The following is a 10,427-nucleotide window of genomic DNA, read 5'->3' on the forward strand; positions in this document are numbered from 1 at the left end:
AGATGAAGCAATAAATTTATCGAATAATTTTTCGAATGCTTTTAGTACCCGTTGCATTCTGGGTATTTGAGAGAAAGGTACAACCCATTGAAACCCGGGTATTTGTGTGAAAGGTATATGACTAAGAATGAAATACATGATAATATAAATAAGGGAGTAAAGAATCACTAATAATAGGTCAAAACATACAAAATATAGATACATCTATCCTGTTTTGAATTTTTAATAATTATATCAAATTCATTCCCATATTACATATGTAAAATTTTCGGTTTTCAAAATTTAATGCACAAAACAAGTACCAGGTGTCGGTAAGTAGAACATATTCGTGTTTATTTTCAAATAACATCATAGATCATATTTCATGTATTTATCAATAACATTCCAAGAATTATATGTGTATCATTTTTTTCCTGTAAATCACTAAACGATCAATACAATAATACATGTATATGTTTTATCGTTTGATTCTGCCTTTAAAACAACTTTTTTTGTCATCTAATGCATTTGATAAAGAAGGAATATTTCGAAATAGTTCAAGTTAATCCTTAGACATAAAAACAAACCATTCACACAATATATATTGTATAAGTTTGAAAGATGTCACCCTCCCCCTTTCCATCGAAGAATTGTTTAAACCAATTCAGAGTTTTTAAAAACTATTAAATGTATAAGATATGACCTACAGATTGTGGTTGTTAGACTTAGACTAATGATTGTTGAAGGTAATCGTTTGATTTCTGTGAATTAGAATGTTTTATGGTTTGGAGATAGATCTTACTTTTCTGTTTGGCAATGGATGCCTATACGGTGGATACACGCTTAAATGATTATGCAAAATTTAAAAAGTGATAATAAATATAGAACAAGAAGATTTTGTGAGATTGTCAATACGACCACTGTCTATCCAACTTCAAATGCAGTGGGTGTAAACAATTGTATGCAGCAGTTCAGCCTTTTATAGCTTTCAATATTCCTTGAGTTTATCATTGTTGAAAGCTATACGGTAGTTAATCTGTAATTGTTTACATCTATGTCCTTTTTGTCTCTTTAAAGTTGTCTCATTGAAAATTATAGCTCATCTTTTTTTATATGTACAATAAAGTGAAAGTAAACAGTTCCTTACAATGTAACCTGCTTTCATCGACTACGATAATTTTTGATACGATTTTGCTTAGTCATGTTATTCGCATTCCTTACTTCTTGTTTATTTTTTATGTATGTGTATTCTACATTGGCTAGAGGTATAGAGGCAGGGTTGAAATCTCAGAAAACATGGTTAACCCCGCCGCATTTTTGCACCTGTTAATTTATATGTTTTGGAGTTTAGTCTGACGTCCATTCACTGAACAAGTACACCTTTTATTTAGGAGCCAGTTGAAGCCCGTCTTCGTGTGTGGGATTTTCTCGCTGTGTTAGTGTACCATAGGTGACCGTCTGACTTTGGGCGGGTTGTTGTCTCTTTTACATATTCCCATTTCCATTCTCAATTGTATTCTGATTGTATGTGTTAATCTAAAGTAATGTTGTCATCATCTTTGAGTAGATAACTTCATTTGTACTGATTTTGATGAATGTTAATAATTCTAAGCAATTGTTTAATATATGTGTAAACGAGGCATATAATAATTCCAGTAATCAAGATTGAATAAGCATTGACAATGTAAAATGAAATTTGTCCTTACCCAACTCATGTGCATGTGCTTGTCTGAGGTAAGGCAATTCGAAGACAGATGTCAAAAGTTAGTGTTTTCTGTCATTTGAGTGATTTAATGTTGATATATAGCAGTATCTATTAAAAAAATCGTTGACACAAAATATATTTTTTCCTTTTAAAAGAATAAAAACAAAAAATTAGTCAGGTAAGTTCATTTCTTTACGAAATTATTGGTAACCTTTAAAAGAACAATACTTAGATATTCATGTTTTCTTTCTCCCAATTTGTAAGAACGTCATTAAACCTATAATAAAATTGCCAGTTGTAAGAATAATATATTTGAGTTGATAGTTGCACCAAACTTTTAGTTACGAAACGGAATTCTGCTAGGATCTTGCACCAGCAACCAGTTCACAGCTGCTTATTCCCATGTTTTTGGTACCTTCAGATGTTTGTATTAAAAATATAAGTTCTCTTTCAGAGCCATTCTCTGTAAGGACCAAAATTAGTGTTCACACCTATGTCACAGATTTTTACCATTCTTTGTACACATACTACATAACTAATATACTTAACAAATAACACTTTAAAAATTGATTTTGGGCTTTGTTACTATGGAAATGGCGGCCATTTTGATTTTGGGCTTTTTTTTCAATGAAAATTCTAAAAAATTTCCTAAATATCAATGCTTATTTTCCCTTAATCCTGACAGTAAATGATGCAGACAATTATCACATATAAAAGCTGTTACCTTTGCCTTTCTAAAGATATATCACATATTTGGCTGACAATTGTGTACATATGCTTATTTTCTATTGGAGAAGGGGGTGATTCTGACATCTAAATAAAAACCAAATTTCACCAAAATTCATTGAAGCTTTGAAAAAATTTCCGAGATAGTTTTTTGAAAATATTGTCAAAATCATAAAGATAAACCCCCCATTTAAAAATTAAAAAAATTCAGGGATGTGTTTTTTGATTTAAGAAAACAAATGTGGATTGAAAACTTGAAAAAATCAACTATGTGTCTATGAATTATCTCCCCTTTATGGTTCTTCTTCATTGAAAACATAAAGAAACAACAGGAAGTACAAGGGTTAATGCCCAAAATAAAGTGCAGACGAAATGCAGACACTGATAAAACCATTATAATGTTGGTAAAAATAAGATATATCAAGGTAGATAGTACTATGGAGTGCAATTTCTCTCCAAAGTTTGTGGATTGTGATGAACTCATTTGATGAACCTCTTGCAAAACACTGAAACAGTGAAACACAGGCAGTACATACATGTACCAAATGTTTGCTATTTTTTCTGAGAATGGTCTTAAACCATCAGTAGCTCTAGATCATCACATCAATATTATATTTCAATTAAATGAAGAAGAAAAAACAATTCAAATTGTGCACGTCGCGTGTTATGCCAACAAAAAGTTTTCATCCAGATATTGACCACATCAAGGATTCTGGACTCAAGTCGTTACCTTACAGAACTAGCCTTAAACTAGCAAGTAGTGGACCGAAGGAAAAGGATTTTATTCATCTTATTAACTAGACAAGAAGGTGAGTAATGAAAATAAAATGAAATTGACATGACCCCCCCTTTTTCCCCTTTTATAGTTAGGATTAGTTTATGTAATATTTAGATTTTCATAATTATCATTCATCCTTGATTATTTGTTAAACATTCTCAATTACTTTTAATGAAAAGCAGGAGCACTTTCTATGTATTTATTTAGTTTCAAAACAGATATATAATTTACAATGTACCTCCTTTCATGAGTGTAAGAATTGGGGTCCTCTAATTTTTATGTATTATTTACTTTTTACACATTTTCTAAAACAAATACTTATTCTGTACAATTCTAAGGAAAATGATTTTATAATTAAAATGTAGATTTCTGTAGTAATTTGATTTCTTTTTAATGTTTGTCCTTCATTCCGAGATTTATAAACTATATTGTCAGTGGCGGATCCAGAAATTTTCATAAGTGGGGCCCACTGACTGACCTAAGAGGGGGGCCCGCTTCAGTCATGCTTCAGTGATTCCCTAGATAAGCAACCAAATTTTTTCCTAAAAAGGGGGGGGGCGGCCCCCTGACCCCCCCCCTAAATCCGCCTCTGATTGTATTACCTTATTTTGTTTTCCACAGTTATTCTTCTTCCTTTGGCATCCTATTATTCTCTTTTTTAATTATGATCAATTAATATGTGTGCTTATTTATCTCCAATTATAATGTTCATAATTATTTTTTAATTCAATAATTTGCTTATAATAATTATTCTTTGTTTGGTAAACCCTATTCAGCTTCTTAAATGATGTGTTCATGGTTTAATCTATTATTTTTTACAATTTATGAATTATTTGATATTGATTCCAAACAGTACTTTAGCTGTAAAATTGTCAAAACTTTAAAACTCCTATTTACATAACACCATTGTTGTGAATATAAATATTTGATTTGCATTCAATATCTAGCTCCCCACCCCCTGACCCAAGATTAGATGTGAATTCTATATCCCTCCTCCCCATCTCTGAGATTTGATCAGGTTTTTAAAACATCCTAAATAAGGAATATCTTTTAACAATGGTTTGAAGCTGTAAATAACCAGCTTCCCCAAAAAAAATATATTGAAAAAAAAATTGTATGATGATAGAAAATAGATGAGTACTCTGTTGCAAATAAAATCTGTGTATGGTTTATTACCTTTCACTTTAACATATGAATAATTGGTATGCAATCTTACAGCTAATTTCTTAATGCATGTAGAATAAAATTTTGGTTAGCCTGCTTGCTTTGTTTTGTATATTGTACACTCATAAGGATAACACCCAATTAAATTCAAATATGATATACAGGTTAAACTATGCCAATATAAATTGTTTAAAGATGTCATTCTTATTTATAAAGCTTGTATAAACAATTATACAAACAAAGCAAGCAAGAAAACCAAAGTTTTACTTTGTAAGCATTAGGAAATTAGCTGTAATAAATCTTGAACAGCAATACATGTATAGGTTAACACAGAACTTGTTTCAATGTTTAACTGTAGTTTTATAAATAATTGCTATCATTTTTTCCAGCATGTTGTACTTTGTTTCTGAAGAAAATAAGAATAGATGTCAATGATTCAGTACTTGAAGAGGGAAATGAGGTAATAATAATATATTGTTTAAAAGTAATCCTTGTATCTTCACCAAAGGTTCAGCATGTGTTTAGCAATAATACTATGATATACAGGTACATATTTGTCATACAAAGTCTTCACAAACAAGGATAGAGACTTATTGCTACATTCCCTGAGTCAGGTAGGCTAGAAAAATATATATTAGAGAGTCTTGTCCTTTTCACAAATTGCACCTATTTAAATTTATTTAAAAAGTTATACTTAACTGTATCATAATAAATTTTTTTGTCTATGAAAAAATAATCATTTTAACAAAAATTACAAACCTTATTTGCTGTTTATATTGCTGATTCTTATTTTTATTCTCCATTTAAATAAGCTGAATCAATTTAATTGTTGTGTAAATAATTATTATTCTTACATAATCAAAATTAAATTTACTTCCACTAAATAGAAAATATTTTGTTAAACTGATAATGCCTTATATATTTAGTAAGATACAATGAAGGGAATTAATTGCTGTTTAAAATTATATTTTGCAAATTAATTTTTATTACGGGCAAATAGTTCAGCTTATTATAGATGCTGTTAGTATTATAGATCCTGTTAGTATTAATTAAAATTTATTTTACAGGTTAAATAAACAAGTAGAAAAGGGGATTTGCCAACATATCCAGAAAAGATGGAAACAACAGAAGATGTATGTTATCAGACCACATCAACCCACTTTAGTAATTTTTTTATTCTCCCAAAAATGTTTGCCAAATAATTTATCCCTGTATTTCCCCAAAACAATCCATTTAAGAAGATTCTATTTATACTAAGAACTATAATCAACTTTGTATTTATGCAATTGCTGAGCAATGCTATCTAACATCAAGACAGATTCAGATTCAATATTTTATTATAGTCTCACTACTTGAAATTCATATACAGTACATACAGAGTATATAAACAATATAAGACAGCCAATATACAAATATAAAACACAAGTAACAAGACATCTAACATAAGCGATATTTTCCATATTAACAAAGTTCCATAACTCATCAGTTAAAAGGTAAAAATTTGTCACAATCCAAAGTGCTGACATCCATTATTCCTGAGGTTGTGTAATCATTGTAATAAATCTTCCTTTCTCAATTTTATTCTTTAAAGAAATTTTATCAATGCAGACTGTTAATGAAAAGGTGTACAGAAAGCAAATGTTATATCAAAAATAATCATAAAGTGATTGCATATAATTGAACTCCTAGAAACTATTACTGGCAAAAATAAAAAGATATTTTTGCTGAATTGTTGCCAATGAAAATTATCTCTACTAGAGATCAAAGAACATAGAAGTAAACAGTATAGGTCAGCCATGATCACTCAAACATGTCAGAGTCAATATTTTATGTGCCCATAACTGAGTTATATTGTAGTAAGTTACAAATGTTCCTCAGTTTTTTCTTTTTTCTTTTCAAAGCCAGATTTATTTGACATATTCCTTAGAATTAACCAGGGGAAATAGCAATTCAACATGACGTCATCAGAAACCTTATATTTTTCAGAGTGATGTAACACAGGCAAGAATTTAAGTGAATGAAACAGCATCACTTCTAAAAGTAGCATGGAATTTTTATCACAGGTATTATTTAGACAGACAGATTAAAAAGTGTTTTGCCTTGTAAATCAACAACAACAGTTTCTCAATCATTATTTTAAAATTGTGTTTAAACATTTTACTGAACCCCTTCAAACTAGCTATATATAGAATCGCCATTTTTTTTTGGCAAAGGGGGGGGGGAGGGTATTTTTTATCTGATAAACAATCTGTTGTCCAGTTCCAGTCAAAAAGATTTGGGAATCTTAACTTAATACCAAAATTTTAATGCTTACAAGTGATTATAACATCAATTGGCCAAAATTAGAGCCAAATTTTTCTTTTAATTAGAAATATCTATGCAATAGGGAGAAACATGACTCAGAAACATTACTTTTCTATAACTTTTTATAAATTGCTTATTTCTTGACCCATTTCAATGTGATTTTATTCTTGAATTTCGGGGCTTCTTTCATGTGCTGAATCTAAACATGTATTAAGTTAAGGGATTTTGGGTCTCTTTTTTTAAATGGGTCCATTGAGGGTCCAAAATTTAACTTTGTTTGATTTTATCAAAAATTGAATTATTGGGGTTCTTTGATATGTCAAATCTAACTGTCTATTTAGATTTTTAGTTGTGGGTCCCGTTTTCAAATTGATCTACACTAATAAGGTACCAAGGGTCTAAAATTAAACTTAATAAAATTGAGAAAGGAAATGGTGAATATGTCAGTTTGATTTTACCAAAAATTGAATTCTTGAGGTTAATTGATAAGCCCAATTTAACTGTATATTTCAATTTTTAATTTTTGGTCCCGTTTTCAAATAGGTCTACATTAAGGTCCAAAGGGTCCAAAATTAAACTTAGTTTGATTTTTACAAAAAAAAATTTAAGGGGTTCTTTTACATGCTGAATTTAATCATGTATTGTGATTTTTGGGCCCTGTTATCAAATTTGTCCATATTGAGGTTTAAAGGTTCCAAAACTGTTTAATTTCATCAAACCATTGAATTCCTGGGGTTCTTTGATATGCTCAATCAAACTGTGTATTTAGATTTTTGATTTTGGGTCCCATTTTCAAATGGGTCTACATTAAGTTCCAAAGGGTCCAAAATTAAACTTAGTTTGATTTTAACAAATATTGAATTCTTGGGGTTCTTATATATGCTGAATCTAAACATGTGTTTAGATTTTTGATTATGGGCCCAGTTTTCAAGTTGGTCCACATCAAGTTCCAAAATTTAACTTTGTTTGATTTCAACAAAAATTGAAATCTTGGGGTTCTTTGACATATTGAATCTATTTAGAGTTTGGATATTGAACCATTTTAGCTTAATTGTCAAATGTTTAATCACAATCCAAATTCAGAGCTGTATCAAGCCTGGTTCTGGCTATGCAAATTGGTTAAGAAGAAATTATATGCCCAAGACCTATTATGGTATACAAATGTCCTCCGTCTGTCTGTCCAGTGTAAACATGTCGCACCATAACATTAGAAGGACTTTTCCAAATTTCATGAAACATAATATAGTTGTTACTTATAATGGTCAAAATGATCTGTATACGTTTTGATACAAATAAGATTAAACCTTTTCGAGCTACAGGACTTTGTAACTAAAACAGGGGGGTGGTTTTTTTTCACATGTCGCGCCGTATCTCAAAAATGATTTATGATGATTGCTTAAAACTGTACACACTTCTTAGTTATGTTAATCTAAAGATCTGTTTACTTTTTGGTGATGATTCAAAATGTTTATATTTTAGAGTTATTGAGTTTTCTGGTATAACAGTTTTTTTTTGCACCTGTCGCGCTGTATCTCAGAAAATGTTGATGATTATTGCATAAAACTTATACACTTAAGACAAAGGGCGTATCATACACTCATGGCGCAGCAGTTTATTGAGTTCATGTCTGACATGTTGATGACCGATAGACAAACGGACAACAGTATGCCACAGTAGCATGTAAATGATGTATAAAAAGTGCATAAATAATGCACTCAAAAGTTAACCATGAAAGAAACAAAACTATCTTTTGAATTTTGTGTAAGCATCAATCATTAGGAAAAAATTATTTAAACTAGTAAAAATTGCTTATATCTAATATTTGATTAAGTTTGTAAAATAAAATACTTTCTTTTATTTAGAAATAATCCAGCAGTTTCCAGATTATGAATTTCACCATGTTAATGAGTTTTACCAGCAGTTAGGATGAGGTGTTTTTCAGAAGAAGAAATGAGTTTCCTAGAATATGTATTCTAAAAGTTCCAAATCTGTTTATTGTAATAGATTACTTGAAATAATGAAGAAAATTATTACAACTGTTTTTCCACAAAATATAGAAGATGTCCTTCATTCACTGACAATGTAATTAAGTTCTAATAACCAGGAACAGAAACCTCAAGTATTACCAAAAGGTTCATTTGGTTCTTTTGTTGATTCATTGGAAAAGGCTGAATCTTAGCGCCACAAAAAAAATACTGTCATTCTAGACACAGACCATGTTTTATAATCAAGTTTATCAGATGCTTCCAGACATATCTGAGAATAAATATTATGTGACATCTAGCTGCAAAATAAAACTGATTTCAAGTTTTCTGTCAATCACTTTTGTTAATGCCAATTATTTTGTCATAGTCGCATCTCAAGTTGCATGTTTTACCTGTAACCTCTAGAAATGTATCCAACTGTTATACAAGTGAGTGGTTTAACTAGCTATAAAACCAGGTATAATCCACCATTTTCTACATTAAAAAAAGGTCTGTACCAACTCAGTAATATGAGAGCTGTATTGCTGGCTCATCTTCATGTTCTACTAAAGAATTGTCCATTAGATTGACTAAAATTCTGTCCGCAGTGAAAGAGGGTCTTCAGAAATACTGTGAAACTGTTTACTCGCGTAGTGGTATTAACCATATGTGGATTCTTAAAAATTCTAAAGAACTTCTAGACAATTTTAAATCTCAGTCTTTTTCTGAAATTAGTTCCATCAAAACTTTTGATTTTTCAACCCTGTATACCACCATTCCCCATGTGAAATTGAAAAATCGCCTTAAAGAAATAATTCACAATGCCTTTCAACATAAAAATGGTAGCATACGCTATAAATTTATTACTTTGGGATTTCATAAGGCATATTTCGTAAATAGTGACAAACAAAAGGGTAAGATATGCTACTCAGAAGAACAAGTGGTCAGTATGCTGGAGTTTCTTATCGACAACATATTTGTTGAGTTTGGAGGTAGACTTTTCCAACAAATTGTCGGCATTCCTATGGGAACAAACTGTGCGCCTCTTCTTGCCGACCTCTTCTTATTTTCATATGAATCGGAGTTCCTCCAGACACTTGTAAAAAACAAGAGAATCAAAGAAGCCAGATTATTTAATTTCACTTTCAGATATATTGATGATGTTCTTTCCATAAACAATCCGAACTTTTCTGATTGGGTTCCATTAATATATCCCCCAGAACTAGAGATTAAAGAAACAACAGACACGGCTTCCTCCGCCTCATTTTTAGACTTATATCTCGAATTTGACTTACACAGTCATCTCAGTACCAGAATCTATGACAAACGAGACGATTTTAATTTTGAAATCATAAATTTCCCCCACCTTAGTAGCAATATACCAACTTCACCTGCATATGGGATATATATTTCCCAACTTATTCGATATTCAAGAGCTTGCAGCTCCTACTCAGACTTTGTAATACGTCATCAGTGTCTGAGTAGAAAGTTGATGAAACAGGGGTATGTCAAAGAACGTCTCGTTCTTTTCCTAAAAAAGTTCATCGGAAGGTACCAAGACCTTGTTGATAAATATTCCGTATCAACTTCTCAAATAATACACGATGGTCTTGATGTATAGATTCTTCGTACTGATGTTGTTTATCATCTTAACAACGTGTTTTATAGTTCTTTCATTTGTCTTTGTTCTATTATTAATATTACTTTTACTGTTAAATGGTTTCATGTGATATCCGTTTCACGTGGCTCGGTACTTATACATCTCGTCAATGTGTTTGTATTGGCTTTCATTTTTTTGTGGTTTGTT

At 30.6% G+C, this 10,427-nt stretch overlaps 1 long non-coding RNA gene across 1 annotated transcript; it reads left to right on the plus strand.

Annotated features, from left to right (window-relative positions):
- Window positions 1-2,136: 2,136 nt before the first annotated feature.
- Window positions 2,137-8,972, plus strand: LOC139480844 (uncharacterized). The gene is made up of 5 exons (XR_011654521.1): window positions 2,137-3,219; window positions 4,742-4,812; window positions 5,420-5,485; window positions 6,339-6,415; window positions 8,519-8,972. It is a non-coding gene; the product is annotated as an uncharacterized lncRNA (long non-coding RNA).
- The last annotated feature ends 1,455 nt before the right edge of the window (window positions 8,973-10,427 follow it).

The sequence above is a fragment of the Mytilus edulis genome, chromosome 7 (assembly GCF_963676685.1).
Source record: "Mytilus edulis chromosome 7, xbMytEdul2.2, whole genome shotgun sequence".
NCBI classification, from domain to species: Eukaryota; Metazoa; Mollusca; class Bivalvia; order Mytilida; family Mytilidae; genus Mytilus; species Mytilus edulis.